General features: G+C 50.7%; 1 long non-coding RNA gene across 1 annotated transcript; it reads left to right on the forward strand.

Annotated features, from left to right (window-relative positions):
• The first annotated feature begins 5358 nt into the window (after nt 1–5358).
• On the forward strand, nt 5359–12349 carry LOC138068823 (uncharacterized). Its single transcript, XR_011143597.1, has 2 exons — nt 5359–6957; nt 8780–12349. It is a non-coding gene; the product is annotated as an uncharacterized lncRNA (long non-coding RNA).
• Nucleotides 12350–17071: the final 4722 nt, after the last annotated feature.

The following is a 17071-nucleotide window of genomic DNA, read 5'->3' on the forward strand; positions in this document are numbered from 1 at the left end:
GCCGAGCCTAAAACCACTGCGTCAGGTGGAAAACCACTCCGCCGAGCCTAAAAGCAGTGCGTCAGGGCTGAAACCGCTCCGCCGAGCCTAAAAGCAGTGCGTCAGGGCTGAAACCGCTCCGCCGAGCCTAAAAGCAGTGCGTCAGGGCTGAAACCGCTCCGCCGAGCCTAAAACCAGTGTGTCAGGGCTGAGACGACTCCGCCGAGCCGAAAACCACTGCGTCGCGGCTGAAACCACTCCATCAAGCCTGAAACCACTGCGTCGGGGCTGAAACCACTCCGCCAGGGCCAAAACCACTCGGCTGACCTTAAAACCACTCCAGTAGTGCCGAAACCGCTGCGTCGGGGCCGAAACCGCTGCGTCGGGGCCGAAACCGCTGCGTCGGGGCCGAAACCGCTGCGTCGGGGCCGAAACCGCTCCATCAAGCCTAAAACCAGTGCGTCGGGGCTGAAACCACTCCGGCAAGCCTAAAACCACTGCGTCGGGGCTGAAACCACTCCGCCAGGGCCAAAACCACTCGGCTGACCTTAAAACCACTCCATCAAGCCTAAAACCAGTGCGTCGGGGCTGAAACCACTGCATCAAGCCTAAAACGTCTCTGTCGGGGCTGAAACCACTCCGGCAAGCCTAAAACCACTCTGTCGGGGCGCAAGCCACTCCGCCAAGCCTGAAACCACTCCGCCGGGGCCAAAACCACACCGCCGAGCCTAAAAGCAGAGCGTCAGGGCTGAAACCGCTCCACCAAGCCTAAAACCACTGCATCAGGCCGAAAACCACTCCATCGGGGCTGAAACCCCAGTGCCAGGACCAAAACCACTCCGTCAGGGCTGAAACCACTCCGCCAGGGCCAAAACCACTTTGTCGGGGCTGAAACCACTCGCCAGGGCCAAAACCACTTTGTCAGGGCTGAAAACACTCCGTCAAGCCTAAAACCACTGCGTCATGTCTGAAACCAGTCCCCTGAGCCGAAAACCACTGCGTTGGGGCTGAAACCACTCCACCGAGCCTAAAACCAGTGCGTCGGGGCTGAAACCACTCCGCCGAGCCTAAAACCAGTGCGTCGGGGCTGAAACTGCTCCGCCCGGGCCTAAAACCAGTGCGTCGGGGCTGAAACCGCTCCGCCCGGGCCTAAAACCATTCCACATGGGCTGAAACCACTCTGCGACTCCTAAAACAACTCCATCAGGCGTAAAACCAATCCACCGATCCTAAAACCACTCCATCGGCGCTGAAACCACTCCGCCGAGCCTAAAACCAGTGTGTCAGGCCAAAAACCACTCCACCAGGGCCAAAACCACTCCGCCGACATTAAAACCACTGCGCCAAGCCTAAAAGCACTCCGTCGGGGCTGAAACCGCTCCGCCGAGCCTAAAACCACTGCGTCGGGGCTGAAACCACTCTGCCGAGCCTAAAACAACTCCGTCGAGGTAGAAACCATTCCGCCGAGCCAAAAACCAGTGCGTCGGGGCTGAAACCACTCCATCAAGCTGAAAACCACTCCGTCGGGGCTGAAACTACTGCGTCAGGCCCAAAACAACTCCGTCAGGGCCAAAACCACTCCACCAGTGCTGAAACCACTCCGCCAAGCCTGAAACCACTCCGCCAGGCCGAAAACCACTCGGCTGACCTTAAAACCACTCCGCTGAGCCTAAAACCACTGCGTCGGGGCTGAAACCACTCCGCCGAGCCTAAAACCAGTGCGTCGGGGCTGAAACCACTCCATCAAGCCTAAAATGTCTCTGTCGGGGCTGAAACCACTCCGGCAAGCCTAAAACCACTCCGTCGGGGCGCAAGCCACTCCGCCAAGCCTGAAACCACTCCGCCGGGGCCAAAACCACACCGCCGAGCCTAAAAGCAGAGCGTCAGGGCTGAAACCGCTCCACCAAGCCTAAAACCACTGCATCAGGCTGAAAACCACTGCGTCGGGGCTGAAACCCCAGTGCCAGGACCAAAACCACTCCGTCAGGGCTGAAACCACTCTGCCAAGCCTAAAACCACTCCGCCGACATTAAAACCACTCCGCCGAGGCGAAAACCACTCCATCGGGGCTGAAACCACTCCGCCGAGCCTAAAAGCACTGCGTCAGGCCTGAAACCACTCCGCCGAGCCTGAAACCACTGCGTCAGGGCTGAAACCACTCCGCCGAGCCTGAAACCACTCCGCCAGGCCTGAAACCACTCCGCCGAGCCTGAAACCACTGCGTCAGGCCTAAAACCATTCCGCCGAGCCTAAAAGCAGTGCGTCGGGCCTGAAACCACTCCACCGAGGCGAAAAGCACTCCGTCGGGGCTGAAACCACTGCGTCAGGCCTGAAACCACTCCGCCAGGGCGAAACCCACTCCGCTGAGCCTAAAACCACTCCGCCGAGCCTAAGACAACTCCATCGGGGCCAAAACCACTCCACCAGTGCTGAAACCGCTCCGTTGGGGCTGAAACCCCTGCGTGAAGACGAAAAGCACTCTGTTTGGGCTGAAACCATTCCGCCAAGCCGAAAAGCACTCTGTCGGGGTTGAATCCACTCCGCCAAGCCGAAAAGCACTCTGTGGGGGTTGAAACCACTCTGCCAAGCCGAAAACCACTGCGTCAGGGCTGAAACCACTCCGCCGAGCCTAAAAGCAGTGTGTTAGGGCTGAAACACCTCCTCCAAGCCTAAAACCACTGCGTCAGGTGGAAAACCACTCCGCCGAGCCTAAAACCACTGCGTCGGGGCTGAAACCACTCCGCCGAGCCTAAAACCAGTGCGTCGGGGCTGAAACCACTCCGCCGAGCCGAACACCACTGCGTCGGGGCTGAAACCACTCCGCCGAGCCTAAAACCAGTGCGTCGGGGCTGAAACCACTCCGCCGAGCCTAAAACCAGTGCGTCGGGGCCGAAACCACTCCGCCGAGCCTAAAACCACTCTGTCGGGGCGGAAGCCACTGTGCCAGGACCAAAAGCACTCCGTCGGGGCTGAAACCACTCCGTCAGGCTGAAAAGCACTGCGTCGGGCCGAAAACCACTCTACCAGGGCCAAAACCACTCCGCCGACATTAAAACCACTGCGCCAAGCCAAAAACCACTGCGTCGGGCCTGAAACCACTCCCCCGAGCCTAAAACAACTCCATCGGGGCAGAAACCACTCCACCAGTGCTGAAACCACTCCGTCGGGGCCAAAAGCACTCGGCTGACCTTAAAACCACTCCATCAAGCCTGAAACCACTCCGTCGGGGCAGAAACCACTCCGCCGAGCCTAAAACCACTGCGTCGGGGCGGAAACCACTCCGCCGAGCCTAAAAGCAGTGCGTCAGGGCTGAAACCGCTCCGCCGAGCCTAAAAGCAGTGCGTCAGGGCTGAAACCGCTCCGCCGAGCCTAAAACCAGTGTGTCAGGGCTGAGACGACTCCGCCGAGCCGAAAACCACTGCGTCGCGGCTGAAACCACTCCATCAAGCCTGAAACCACTGCGTCGGGGCTGAAACCACTCCGCCAGGGCCAAAACCACTCGGCTGACCTTAAAACCACTCCAGTAGTGCCGAAACCGCTGCGTCGGGGCCGAAACCGCTGCGTCGGGGCCGAAACCGCTGCGTCGGGGCCGAAACCGCTGCGTCGGGGCCGAAACCGCTGCGTCGGGGCCGAAACCGCTCCATCAAGCCTAAAACCAGTGCGTCGGGGCTGAAACCACTCCGGCAAGCCTAAAACCACTGCGTCGGGGCTGAAACCACTCCGCCAGGGCCAAAACCACTCGGCTGACCTTAAAACCACTCCATCAAGCCTAAAACCAGTGCGTCGGGGCTGAAACCACTGCATCAAGCCTAAAACGTCTCTGTCGGGGCTGAAACCACTCCGGCAAGCCTAAAACCACTCTGTCGGGGCGCAAGCCACTCCGCCAAGCCTGAAACCACTCCGCCGGGGCCAAAACCACACCGCCGAGCCTAAAAGCAGAGCGTCAGGGCTGAAACCGCTCCACCAAGCCTAAAACCACTGCATCAGGCCGAAAACCACTCCATCGGGGCTGAAACCCCAGTGCCAGGACCAAAACCACTCCGTCAGGGCTGAAACCACTCCGCCAGGGCCAAAACCACTTTGTCGGGGCTGAAACCACTCGCCAGGGCCAAAACCACTTTGTCAGGGCTGAAAACACTCCGTCAAGCCTAAAACCACTGCGTCATGTCTGAAACCAGTCCCCTGAGCCGAAAACCACTGCGTTGGGGCTGAAACCACTCCACCGAGCCTAAAACCAGTGCGTCGGGGCTGAAACCACTCCGCCGAGCCTAAAACCAGTGCGTCGGGGCTGAAACTGCTCCGCCCGGGCCTAAAACCAGTGCGTCGGGGCTGAAACCGCTCCGCCCGGGCCTAAAACCATTCCACATGGGCTGAAACCACTCTGCGACTCCTAAAACAACTCCATCAGGCGTAAAACCAATCCACCGATCCTAAAACCACTCCATCGGCGCTGAAACCACTCCGCCGAGCCTAAAACCAGTGTGTCAGGCCAAAAACCACTCCACCAGGGCCAAAACCACTCCGCCGACATTAAAACCACTGCGCCAAGCCTAAAAGCACTCCGTCGGGGCTGAAACCGCTCCGCCGAGCCTAAAACCACTGCGTCGGGGCTGAAACCACTCTGCCGAGCCTAAAACAACTCCGTCGAGGTAGAAACCATTCCGCCGAGCCAAAAACCAGTGCGTCGGGGCTGAAACCACTCCATCAAGCTGAAAACCACTCCGTCGGGGCTGAAACTACTGCGTCAGGCCCAAAACAACTCCGTCAGGGCCAAAACCACTCCACCAGTGCTGAAACCACTCCGCCAAGCCTGAAACCACTCCGCCAGGCCGAAAACCACTCGGCTGACCTTAAAACCACTCCGCCGAGCCTAAAACCACTGCGTCGGGGCTGAAACCACTCCGCCGAGCCTAAAACCACTGCGTCGGGGCTGAAACCACTCCGCCGAGCCTAAAACCACTGCGTCGGGGCTGAAACCACTCCGCCGAGCCTAAAACCTCTCCGTCGGGGCTGAAAGCACTCCATCAAGCCTAAAACTGCTGCGTCGGGGCTGAAAACACTCCGTCAAGCCGAAAACCACTGCGTCGGGTCTGAAACCACTCCGCCAGGGCCAAAACCACTCGGCTGACCTTAAAACTACTCCATCATGCCTAAAACCACACCATTGGGGCTGAAACCACTCCGCTGAGCAGAAAAGCACTGCGTCGGGGCTGAAACCACTGCGCCAAGCCTGAAACCACTCCGTCGGGGCTGAAATCACTCCGCCGAGCCTGAAACCACTCCACCGAGCCGGAAACCACTACGCTGACATTAAAACCACTCCGTCGGGGCTAAACCGCTCCGCCGAGCCTAAAACCACTGTGTTGGGGCTGAAACCGCTCCGCCGAGCCTAAAACCACTGTGTCGGGGCTGAAACTACTCCGTCGGGGACAAAACAACTCCGTCCGGGTCAAAACCACTCCATCAAGCATAAAACCAGTGCGTCAGGGCTGAAACCACTCTGCCTAGCCAAAAACCCCTCCATCGGGGCTGAAATCACTCCGCCGAGCCTAAAACCACTGCGTCAGGCTGAAAACCACTCCGTCGAGCCTGAAACCACCCCGCCCGGGCCGAAACCACTCTGCCAGGCCTGTAACCACTCCATCGGGGCCTGGAACCGCTCCGCTGAGCCTAAAACCACTCCGTTGTGGCCGAAACCACTCCGTCGGGGCTGAAAGCACTCTGTCAAGGCTACATCGCTCCGTCGGGGTCAAAACCGCTCCACTGGAGCAGGAGAACTCCACTACAGCTGAAACCGTTCCATCGGGCCCCAGTCTGCTCCATCGGGCCCCAAACTGCTCCGTCGGGCCTCAATCCACTCCCTCAAGCTGAAAAGATCTCTGTCAGTCCTCACACTTCTCCGTCAAGCTCGAAACCACTCTATCATCACGTTCAAAACCACTCCGACAGGCCTGAAACCTCTCCATCAAGCTTGACACCACTCTTCCGGGCCCGACATCACCCCGCCTGGCCCAACACTGCTCCATCGGGCCCCACACTGCTCCGCCGGGCCCCACACTGCTCCGTGAGGCTCGACACCACTCCATTGTGCCCCAAACCGCTCCGCCGGGCCCCAAACCGCTCCAATGGGGCCCAGACTGCTCCGTCGGACCCCAAACCGCTCCATCAAGCTCGAAAGATCTCTGCCGGGCCTCGAACCGCTCCGATGGGGCCTGAAACCGCTACACTGGGGCCCAAAACCACTACACTGGGGCCGGAACCACTCTGAGCTGAAACCACTCCGTCGGGCCCGAAACTACTCCGTCGGGCCTGAAACCTCTCCGCTGGGCCCCACACCGCTCTGTGAAGCTCAACACCTCTCTGTCAGGCCCCACACCACTCCAGCGGGCCCCAAATCACTCCGTGAAGCTCGAAACCATTCCGTTGGGCCCCACGCTGCTCTGTGAAGCTCAAAACCACTCCTTCGGGCCCCAAACCTCTCCGTCAAGTTTGAAACCTCTCCGTCGGGCTCCACACTGTCGGGGGCGTTGTGTACCAGAAGAGGATTAGGAGCAGCAACGAAGTATTCTCTCAGTGCCACAAGCCCTGGGAAAGTGCGCCTAACATGAAGACTTGAGTCAGTGCCAAGACGGACGGGGGCGCGTGAGCTATGCCAGCGCAGATATTGAAACCAGGGCAAGGACGTGAGAGAGAGAAGAGACTCTCGATGCAGAGCGCGGCTTGTAGCAATGTAGCAAAGTAACTTTAATCTGTGAACACAGCTGTGTTCTCACACGATAAGGTGTATGTTCTCACATAATAAGGTATATAAGAGAGGATGGAATATGAAATAAACAATCTTGCTTCACTACACGCAAGGTTCGTGCCTCAATCCCCACAAATGGTGCCCGAACAGAGACTTGAAGAGGGAAATCCGGTGGGGAGCCCAGCTGAACTCGAGAGGCTGCGCAGCATTTTTTTCAATTGCCTTCACGGAAGGTAAGTAGCTGGGAACATGGGGGATTCTGTATCAGTCGAATATAAATCTGTATACAAGGTTATGCAGCGTTTTTTAGAAAAACGACAAGTATCTGTAAAGGCAGAAAAATTAAAGGAGCTTTTAATTTTCATCTCAGCGCATGTTGAAGAAGCTAATACAAGTAATATATATAGTAAGGAGACTTGGGATACCATTGGGGTGTGTTTGTGGAACGCTGCAACCTCGGATGATCCCGTCGCCCCTTCCTTGTTAACGACCTGGCGACTTATATTTAATGCGTTAGATCAGAATCAACAGGAAAGTATGCAGAAGGTGGCTAAGACACCATCTGCTCCTCCTGTGCGGAGCGGTGAATCTGCGGACTCATTTAACCCTGGCCCTGTAGACTCTGAAAAAGAACCAGATTTATTTCCTCTGCAAACTCCTGAACCTGTTATATCAAAGCCAGTTGTTACACCTGTACCTCCAGTAGATCGGTGGAAAGAAGCGCAAGCTTAGGCATTGGCAGAAGGAGACCTGGAATGCCTTCAAGCCCTCCCGATGCCTGTCCTCCTGCGCGAAGGTCAAGCCCCCACCTGGGAAGGTTTTAATTTTAGTTTAATAAAGGAGCTGCGAAAAACTATCAAGGACTCTGGACTTAACTTTCTATGCGTGAGGCTTGATACAATCGGTTTTTAATAATATGATTTTAACACCTAATGACTGTCGTACGCTGGCTCAGCTTTTGTTGACCCCCCACGCAGTATATGTTATGGCAACAGGCGTGGCGGAATAATTGTGATCAAGCGGCTACAGCTAATTTAGATTGGCAACAAGGGGATCCACTGTATGGAGTGGGTCCCGGGGTCCTTTTGGGCGAGGGTCCCTATCGGGAACAGACAGCGCCGCTGTGTCTTGTTTGAGAGGCGTTGGCGCAAAGCCAAGGAGAGGCATTAAGAGCCTTGTTAAACCTCCCTGATGAAAATGTCGCAAGTCATTTGCGACAGTCAAGCAGGGTGCTACTGAAAGCTATATGCAGTTTGTGGACTGCCTTAATACTGCATTAGAAAGGCAAGTGGACAATTCAGAAGCTCGAACAATTCTGTTAGAACAAATGGCAATTGCAAATGCTAATGTAGATTGCAAGAAAGCGCTTGATGCTCTGATAGCAGCGAAACCCACTGCAGGAATTCCAGAAATGGTAGAAGCGTGTAATGTTGTGGGAACACAGACTTACCAACTGTCAGCTTTGTCTACCGCCTTTGCAGCGCTGAGTGCTGGGATTAGGTGTTTTTCGTGTGGTAACGTCAGACACATGAAAAAATTTTGCCCCCGAAGTCCTCTAAAACGCCCTCGATGTAAGAGGGGCCGACATTACGCTAACCAGCGTCGATCTAAACATGATAAAACCGGTACGCCGCTCGGCACTCCACAACAGTCACGAAACGGGAAGAGGAGCGCCAGGGGCAGGGGCGCTCCGACAGCAAATCCCTCCTCAGCACCGGGAACCTGGGTCAGCAGCAGCAACGTTTTCGCTCCGCCTCGTGAGCCAGCACAAGCGGGAGCGCCGGCTGGGACTTGGCCACCTCCCAGTCCGTTTACCTCATAGACACAAAACCTGTAGCGGTTTCTACGGGGGTGTGTGGTCCTTTACCAGAAGGGAATGCTCTTCTTTTAGGGTGATCATCCACTACCCTGATGGGAGTTTTTGTCTTGCCAGGGGTTATTGATGCTGATTATACAGGGGGGATTAAAATTATAATATGGACCCCTAATCCTCCTTGTTTTATCCCTGAAAAAACCCGCATTGCTCAATTAGTGTTTTTTTCCCACCATTTATAGTTCGGCAAGGCACGAGCCCATTAAAAAGGATCGGGGAACAGCAGGCTTTGGATCCACTGGACTTGCTCAGGTTTTCTGGGCTTCTACTATAACATTTCGACTGCCAGTAATTCAGTGTCAGATTCAGCATTCATCTACACAGCAAGTGACTTCTGTCCAAGGTCTACTTGGCAGAGGGGCGGACGTTACTATTATTGCGGAAACCGATTGGCCTGCTGACTGGACATTGTCTCCTGCGGTAATGACGGTAACTGGTGTCGGCGGCCCGATAACCCCACGGCAGAGTACCGAATTTGTCACTATATCCGGCCCCGAACAGAGAACGGCAAACGTCAAACCTTATGTGTTACCTATACCAATTACGCTATGGGGTCGGGATGTTTTAATGCAATGGGGGATGGTTTTGCAAAATTTTCTTTAGGGGCCACTGACCAGCAGCTTATCCCACAGATGACATGGCTCACGACATCTCCAGTCTGGGTGGATCAGTGGCCCCTAACACGGGAAAAGCTGCACCGTTTAAAAGAATTGGTTGATGAGCAATTACGGTTAGGCCATATAGTCCCTTCTCATAGTCCATGGAATACCCTGGTGTTTGTGATAAAAAAAGAAATCAGGCAAATGGCGTCTACTCCAGGATTTACAGGCGATTAATGCTGTTTTGGAAGATAGGGGACCTTTACAACAAGGTGTCCCTTCCCCTGCGACCATTCCGAGAGAACGGCCTCTAATGGTTATGGATTTAAAAGACTGGTTTTTTTTTTTTCACCATTCCAATCCATCCTGCCGATGCGGCTCATTTTGCTTTTTCTGCCCCTTCCCTCAATATGAGCGAACCTAGTCAGAGGTTTCATTGGACAGTTTTGCCACAGGGTATGAAAAATAGTCCCACAACACGTCAGTGGTATGGAGCTCGAGCCCTTGTCCCGGTAAGAAAGAAATTTGGTAACTCCTTTATTTATCATTACATGGATGATATTTTATTGGCAGCTTCAGGTGTTACTCTTTTACGTTTATTGTCTCAACAGGTTCAAAAAAGTCTAGCAGACTCTCTAACACTCTTTGGTTATTGCTCCAGAGAAAATACAAATAGTAAGTCCGTGGCACTATTTGGGGTGGATCGTGGATAACACTACTGCTAGGCCTCAACCTGTTAGCCTCAAAACCAATATTAATACTTGACTTTTATCATCAGAATGCCACGGCGTTACAATGCCAATTTCACCTTACGAAAGAACAGGCTCGCTCTCTTGTTCGGTCCTGTTCTTCTTGTCAACATCATTTTTTTACAGCCCTTGTACGGTACTAACCCTCGAGGTCTATTCTCTCAGGATTTATGGCAGACAGATGTTACTCACATCGCAGACTTTGGTGTTTTTCACTTTGTCCATCTTTCTCTGGACACCTATTCTAACTTACTGTTTGCCAGTGCTCATCGCGGAGAGCGCGCTCGAGATGTCTGCGCTCACTGGACGCAAGCTTTTGCTTTTATGGGTGTGCCTCGTACCGTTAAGACTGATAATGGTCCCGCATATGTCTCTGTGAAAATTCGCTCTTTTCTTCAAGCCTGGGGAATCCAGCATCTAACTGGTATCCCCCACAACCCTACCGGGCAAGCTTTGATTGAATGTGCCCATAGTACTTTGAAACAAATGCTCTCAAAACAAAAAGGGGGAACCGAGGGGCGTGGGACTCCTCAAGAGAGAGTAGCAAAGGCCTTGTATGTCCTTAACTTTTTGAATCGGGTCCGTGATGAGCAGACCCCTGTTGCCTCCCATTTTAACTCTTTTTCACACCTTCTTCCCTCAGGACAAGCACAGGTTATGGCCCGTGATCTGGACTCCGGCCAATGGAAAGGACCTCTTTCTCTGATAACTTGGAGGAGGGGGTTATGCTTGTGTTTCTCCAGGTTCCCAGCCTCGTTGGTTCCCTACTCGCTGTGTTAAGCCCTAGGACGTACGACGCCAATTTCGTGGCGGAGAATCTGAAGTAGTCCCGGTGTAATTCTGGGAGACAATATGTTACTTTTTGCAATAGCATGCTTTTGTGTTATATCTGGAGGAGCAATAGACGTAGGCAGAGGGATGTGGCCCTCTGTCTCCGAACGACCTAATCTTTGGGTAACTATAGGCAATGCTCCAGGACAGGACACTGTTTGCCTGTCTGTGGCTCCGGCTGCTAACCCTTTTCAAACCTGTCTGGTGGGTCTTCCGACAGACGGAAAAGTATATCAAGTTTGTAATGGTACCCCTGCCGCCCTAATGGGCTGTAGTCGGTGGGGCGATGTTTGGACGCCCTACCTACCGGTGTTACCTGGGGAACCACAAGAAATAGAGTTATTAGGTTCTGTACAAATGGCTCAGTGTATATATTTCCATTATACAGGACCAAGTTCCTCTCAGAGGGGAATCACTGTTGTTAATGCTACCTTAGCTGTTTATCGCAACACAGCTCTATGGTGTAATGTAACTAGTACGAGCATTTCTAAATCCAGTAACGACCCTTTGAAAATTACCACAAGGGTTATTTTTAATCTGTGGCAATCGCGCCTGGCAGGGAATCCCATCTCGCGGCGCGGGTGGTCTGTGTACCGTAGGAGCATTGGGAATGTATCTGCCCGATTCTACAAAAACAACAAAATCGCACTAGACAGTCTACACATCTTTTTCAGAAGGATTGTAGAGACGATCTTACCTTCTGGAGCCCAGGAGAGATTATTACGGCATCCATTTTTACTCCTGGGGTCGCTGCTGCAAATGCTTTAGCAACCTTAAATAAATGAGGATGTCGGCTTGCCAAGCAGACTAATAATACTGCAACAGCACTGTCAGGGCTGCTTACCACTGTTGATTCTATAAGACATGCTACATTGCAGAATCGCGCAGCTATAGATTTTTTATTGTTGGCACATGGCCACGGGTGTGAGATGCTGGAAGGAACATGTTGCATGAACTTGTCAGAGCAGTCGGAATCTATTCACGACAGTATATTGAGTTTGAAAGAGAGCGTAGCGAAGTTGAGGTTAGACGACAAGGACCGGCTGGAACGATTGTTCTCAGGATGGGGGATCACAGGGTGGTTAACAACTATTGCGAAGAGTGGCTTGATTATATTGTTGGTAATCTTAGTCTGTTTGTGTCTGTTTCCCTGTCTTCTACAATGCGTGCAACGAATGATAGATGGCGCGCCTTCAAGCAACAAGCGTATGCAGCTTTGTTAAAACAAAAAGGGGGAGACGTCGGGGGCGTTGTGTACCAGAAGAGGATTAGGAGCAGCAACGAAGTATTCTCTCAGTGCCACAAGCCCTGGGAAAGTGCGCCTAACATGAAGACTTGAGTCAGTGCCAAGACGGACGGGGGCGCGTGAGCTATGCCAGCGCAGATATTGAAACCAGGGCAAGGACGTGAGAGAGAGAAGAGACTCTCGATGCAGAGCGCGGCTTGTAGCAATGTAGCAAAGTAACTTTAATCTGTGAACACAGCTGTGTTCTCACACGATAAGGTGTATGTTCTCACATAATAAGGTATATAAGAGAGGATGGAATATGAAATAAACAATCTTGCTTCACTACACGCAAGGTTCGTGCCTCAATCCCCACACTTGGGGGCAGCCAGTGTATGTTACTAGCATTAGTAAAGCCCTGGCAAGCTTATTTGTGAAGGTCTGAAATTTCTCTGGATATTTCCCCCCTCCCCAATAACATGGTTAAGTAGGTGTCCAAGTTAGGATAGGAACTTGGGATATCTTGATCCCCAGATCTTACCTTACACCTTTTCTTTTCATTCTTCTTTCCCAAAACACACTGGATGCTTTTACAAAGCAGGGAAGATTCTTCATGCATTTTTTAAGGTAAAGATTGGGATGAGGTTACCAAATTTGTTAGTAAACCTTCAAATCAGGTTGTGCAGGGCCCTGAGGGCAGTAATAAGCTGTAATTACCCTGAGTAGCCTCACCTGCGACCCACTCCCACACACTCCCCATGGCCCAGGAGCCAATTTCTGCTCAGCCTGGGGCACCTACACCCTTCCTGAGCCATGGCAGAGCAGTCCCTACTCCAGCCCTGTTCCTGAATAGTGGTTTATATCTCCTGGGTTGATGATCTTGGTCCTGGCTTATTATCCTGTTTTTGCCTGGTGATGGCTGGGATGGGATCCACTGTGGTCGTGATGCTGCTGGTGTGGCCCAGGACTGATGGGACAGTGCCCTGTCAGTGGTCAGTGAGGGCATGGCCCAGCCTGGCCCGGCCCATGGACTCACCTGGAGCTCCCTGCCCTGTGTCCCGGGAGCAGCTGGCCCTCCCTGCCCCCTGGCAAGATTTGCTGGATTTCCCTGCTTTTAGCCCGGGGCAGATTCATTCTGCCGCCGGAAATGAGCCCCTTCTTCTCACCCGATTGGTTTCTCTACCCCCTTAACAAATTGCTAAGTATATGTAAATCACTGGACTAAGTCAAATAGTGATTTTGCAAAAGAAGGACATTTCTGTAGTTCGTAAATGTTTTGGCAGCTGTCCTTTGAGCAATACAACTTCCACCTTGTAGAAAATGGCTTGACTGAGAGGACCTCTTGGATCAGCTGAGTGGCAGTTAGGGAAATCAATAGCTTTGTAGCCCTTGTGACCAAATATATCGGCATTTGGCAACTATCACAAAATTGTTTCTTATTGCTCTGTTGTTTTTCTTTGCTCTTCTAGGAAAGCCTGTCTCTATGTTATTGTTAACTTTGAGGGGGATAGTTTGAGACACACAGAATAATAGTAAAAATGTTACCAATCCATAGGCATATGGGACAAGATTACTTGCAGTCAGACTGGCCTGTGAATGGAAGGAATAGTAGAAACTGCCTATGTTCCCTAACACAACATCATATGAAAATTCACTGGTTTCTTTTAATACTAATCAATATGTGTTCATTAATGTTATTAGTAATAGTTCTCATTCTAATAGTAATCATTGTCTGTCATGGTTCGCACATGAACCAGTATAGCCAATAGTAAATTTTGTGCCATAAATGGAATACTTTTAAATGCGCTATCAAAGGATGTCCTGCCTTCTTGATACTAGCCTTTTCATGAGGTAATTTAAAATCAAATCCAGAATAAGGATGAAGACCTTGCATGCTTTTATTGTACTTCTAAGGGGTAAATCTAGACTAGAGGGGTCTCAAGCATCCTGCCAAGCCCATAAACATGGTCAGCTTTGCACCAAACAAGAGGGAGCAAGTTTGCATGATTTGACTAGTGTTCTTTCATGTCAGGATTTGATTTGGCTGATGCCAAAGATAGAAAGATGCAAGTGCTGAGCAACTAGGGCTTTCCTTTGGAGTCTATCTAAGCATAAGTTTGTGTGGAGGCAGAGATTACATAAATGAGTGGGAGATGGGTAGTGTTATTTATGTTACAGGCTCATCCTGTATGTGTGAAGTGCTGGATGGAAATACTGAGATTTGGAAACCAGCTGCTGTATGTTCCTGCACTCTGGAAGCTGAGTGAGCTGGCCAGCAGGATTTGTCACTAGTCCTGAACATCATTTGACATTCTTCAGTCCCAGACAGCACACCATGACTGTCTGGGTTTCATCAAGATATTTAAGAAGAAATAACATAATGTTAGAAAAGTCAGTGCTTAATATCCAAATCTGGTTCTGGAAAATATTTCCCACCTTTATGATGAGCCTGGGATTTGATAATGGATGTACTTGAAGTATGCAGATTTGCAACCTAAACTGGCCATGTATGCTGCCACTGTCTGAGGAGAAATACCTGCCCTGTTAATCTTTCCTGCCTATTTTAATACTGTCTCCCTAGAAACTTGTTTACAACCAAATAATCCATACAGAAATTACATGAGCTGGGTAATAATGCTCAGCAAACAGCATGACCTGAGGATCAATGTCGCGATCTGGTCTCTAGGAAACTGCTTCTCCTCTACCTCATACTGCTGCTCTTTCTGAAGTGGGAGTCTGTGCTGCAGCAAATTGCCCATGGACAATGAGGGATGAAAGGTATTAATAAGAATCTGGGCAGGCCGTAAAGACAGCACGCTGCTTGGGAAGCGGGTGCTGGTGTATCTTCACTAATAAACCAGGATTATTATCACACCAGGGGAGAGAAAGAGAACCCAAAGCAAAGGCATCTGATGTGAATTATTTCTCTGAGCCTACCGGAGCTGTCCATCTTCCCGAAGCACTTGCTTCAACTAAGAGGTACATCCTGCCGACAGCCATTAATCCCATACGCTGCTGCCAGAAAGTTGATACTGGGCCGAGTCAAATATTTCTTGTGTCTGACGGTTTTTGTTTTTTCTCCTTTTTAATACTTGCTGTAATGAGCAAGAGCCCAGAAATGCTCAGAGTGCTTTCTGCAAAGTCCATGGACATGTGTGACAATGCAAATAAACACAAAAGCCAGGGCAGCTTTTTCTTCACACAGGTTAAATTACCTCTTTTGGGTCCAAATACAAGCGCATAAATAAAGGAAAGAGTGACAGCTGCTGAGCATTAGGACTGAACTACAGCAGTGCATGTGCCTACGGAAACTGTTTCTTACATGGTACTTTTCCTTCAGGGGAACAACTGGAACGTGTGTGCACTGGGGCGGGAGGGAGCCAGTAGCAAAATTCCCCTTGAATTTATTAGTTTCTGATTTCTCTCAGACTTGTCAAGACACAAATGCCCTGAATGCCCTCTTTTAAGAGTAATCCTGACTTATGCAATGAATCCTATTTGCATTTTTTGATGGGAGAGGAAACACTAAAGGGGCTCATTAGATCAAAAGTTTGCTTGGACAAAGCTGTCTTCGTTCACTGGTACTGTGATGTTGCAACCACGGCCTGAAGACCTGCTGTTTTAGGTGATGCATGGTACCATAAAGCATAATAGAGAATATTTTATAGACATTTGATCAGTATTTATGTTGGAATTTCCAGGGGTTATCACATTACAGTAACAGCACTTACAGGAATGAGAAATTGCATTTTCCAGCAAGCATAACATTATGGATTTGTCTAATAACCTATTTTTCCTCAGCCAAGGAAGTGGAATGTGAACGCCTGATAAAACGTATGGACTTGGTTAAGAAATAAACGTGAGGGCACAAGAACAGATTTGACCTACTTCTATGAAATCCCGTAACTAATGCCAGCAAGCCCTTGTCGAGAGGTTTGTCTCCACGCACCTGAGGATGTCATTAAGAGGTTGCATCGTGTGGGTGAGCATGCTATCCCTGCCTTCTAATAGCACATATAAGATTTTATGTCCTATATGTTTTCAGCATCCTCACTCCTACACCGCTTGCCTCATCTGCTAGATAACACTGAATCCCTGACAGCCATCACTAGGCTATTGCTAAAGGACTGGGTCGTCTCCTTCAGAGAGAGTCTGATAACGTGGCGTGGCAGCGCAGAAAAAGGGTAGATTTCAGCACTGCTTTTCTCCTCCACAGTGACTGATTTAGACTAATCATTTCCAAGTGAACATATCCAGCAGCTGGGCAGGTTCTGATGGTCTGGTTTTCACACTGCTCTGCCTTGCATGAGGCATGTTTTGATGAGCGGGGGGTGGGATGAATGAATGAAACTATCATCCCCAGAACACTGCCTTGCAGCGCCTCACGCCAGTGCTTTTGAGACGCCGGAGCTGTATGCTGGGTGTTTTACCAAATGCTGACTAATGCACAGCAGTGAATCACACACAGACTTCTCGTTCTTCCTGTTAGAATTATTGTAAGCAATAATATGAATGACCTGGAATAAAACTAATGTTAATGGAAGATAGTATAGCTAGGTATTAGGGGACGCTAATAACCAAAGCTTAACCACTGGATTCACTGTTTCCAAGTTTACCTCCAATGCATGATGGCAAGTGGTGTACTAAGACCTTTCCTTTAAGGAAGACAAACAAAGAAAAAGAAGGTCGTAAAAATCAATGCCTAAATTTAATGGTGGCTCATTTAAATTAAAATGCAAGGTTTATCCGTTTGCTATAGAGATGGAATTAATGATAACAAATGACGACAGACAACAGAGGAAGTTTGGTAAACAGATTTTCATGAATAATATCTACTGAACTGGATAAAATAAGGGAGCAGAAATGCAGTTTAGGGGACCCTTGATATCACCAGAAACTCCTCCAGAAGAAAGTATTCCAGCTTGGGTAACTCAGATAAGTATTGACAACAATCATTTGTTATTTCTGTCTCCCTAGGCTAGCACAGAAGAATAAATGGATTATTATCCATTCCAACCATGTGGATATTGTTAACAGTATCTAGCTTAGCTTTGCTTTGGTTATTTCTGT

Source organism: Struthio camelus, chromosome 11 (genome assembly GCF_040807025.1).
Source record: "Struthio camelus isolate bStrCam1 chromosome 11, bStrCam1.hap1, whole genome shotgun sequence".
NCBI lineage: Eukaryota > Metazoa > Chordata > Aves > Struthioniformes > Struthionidae > Struthio > Struthio camelus.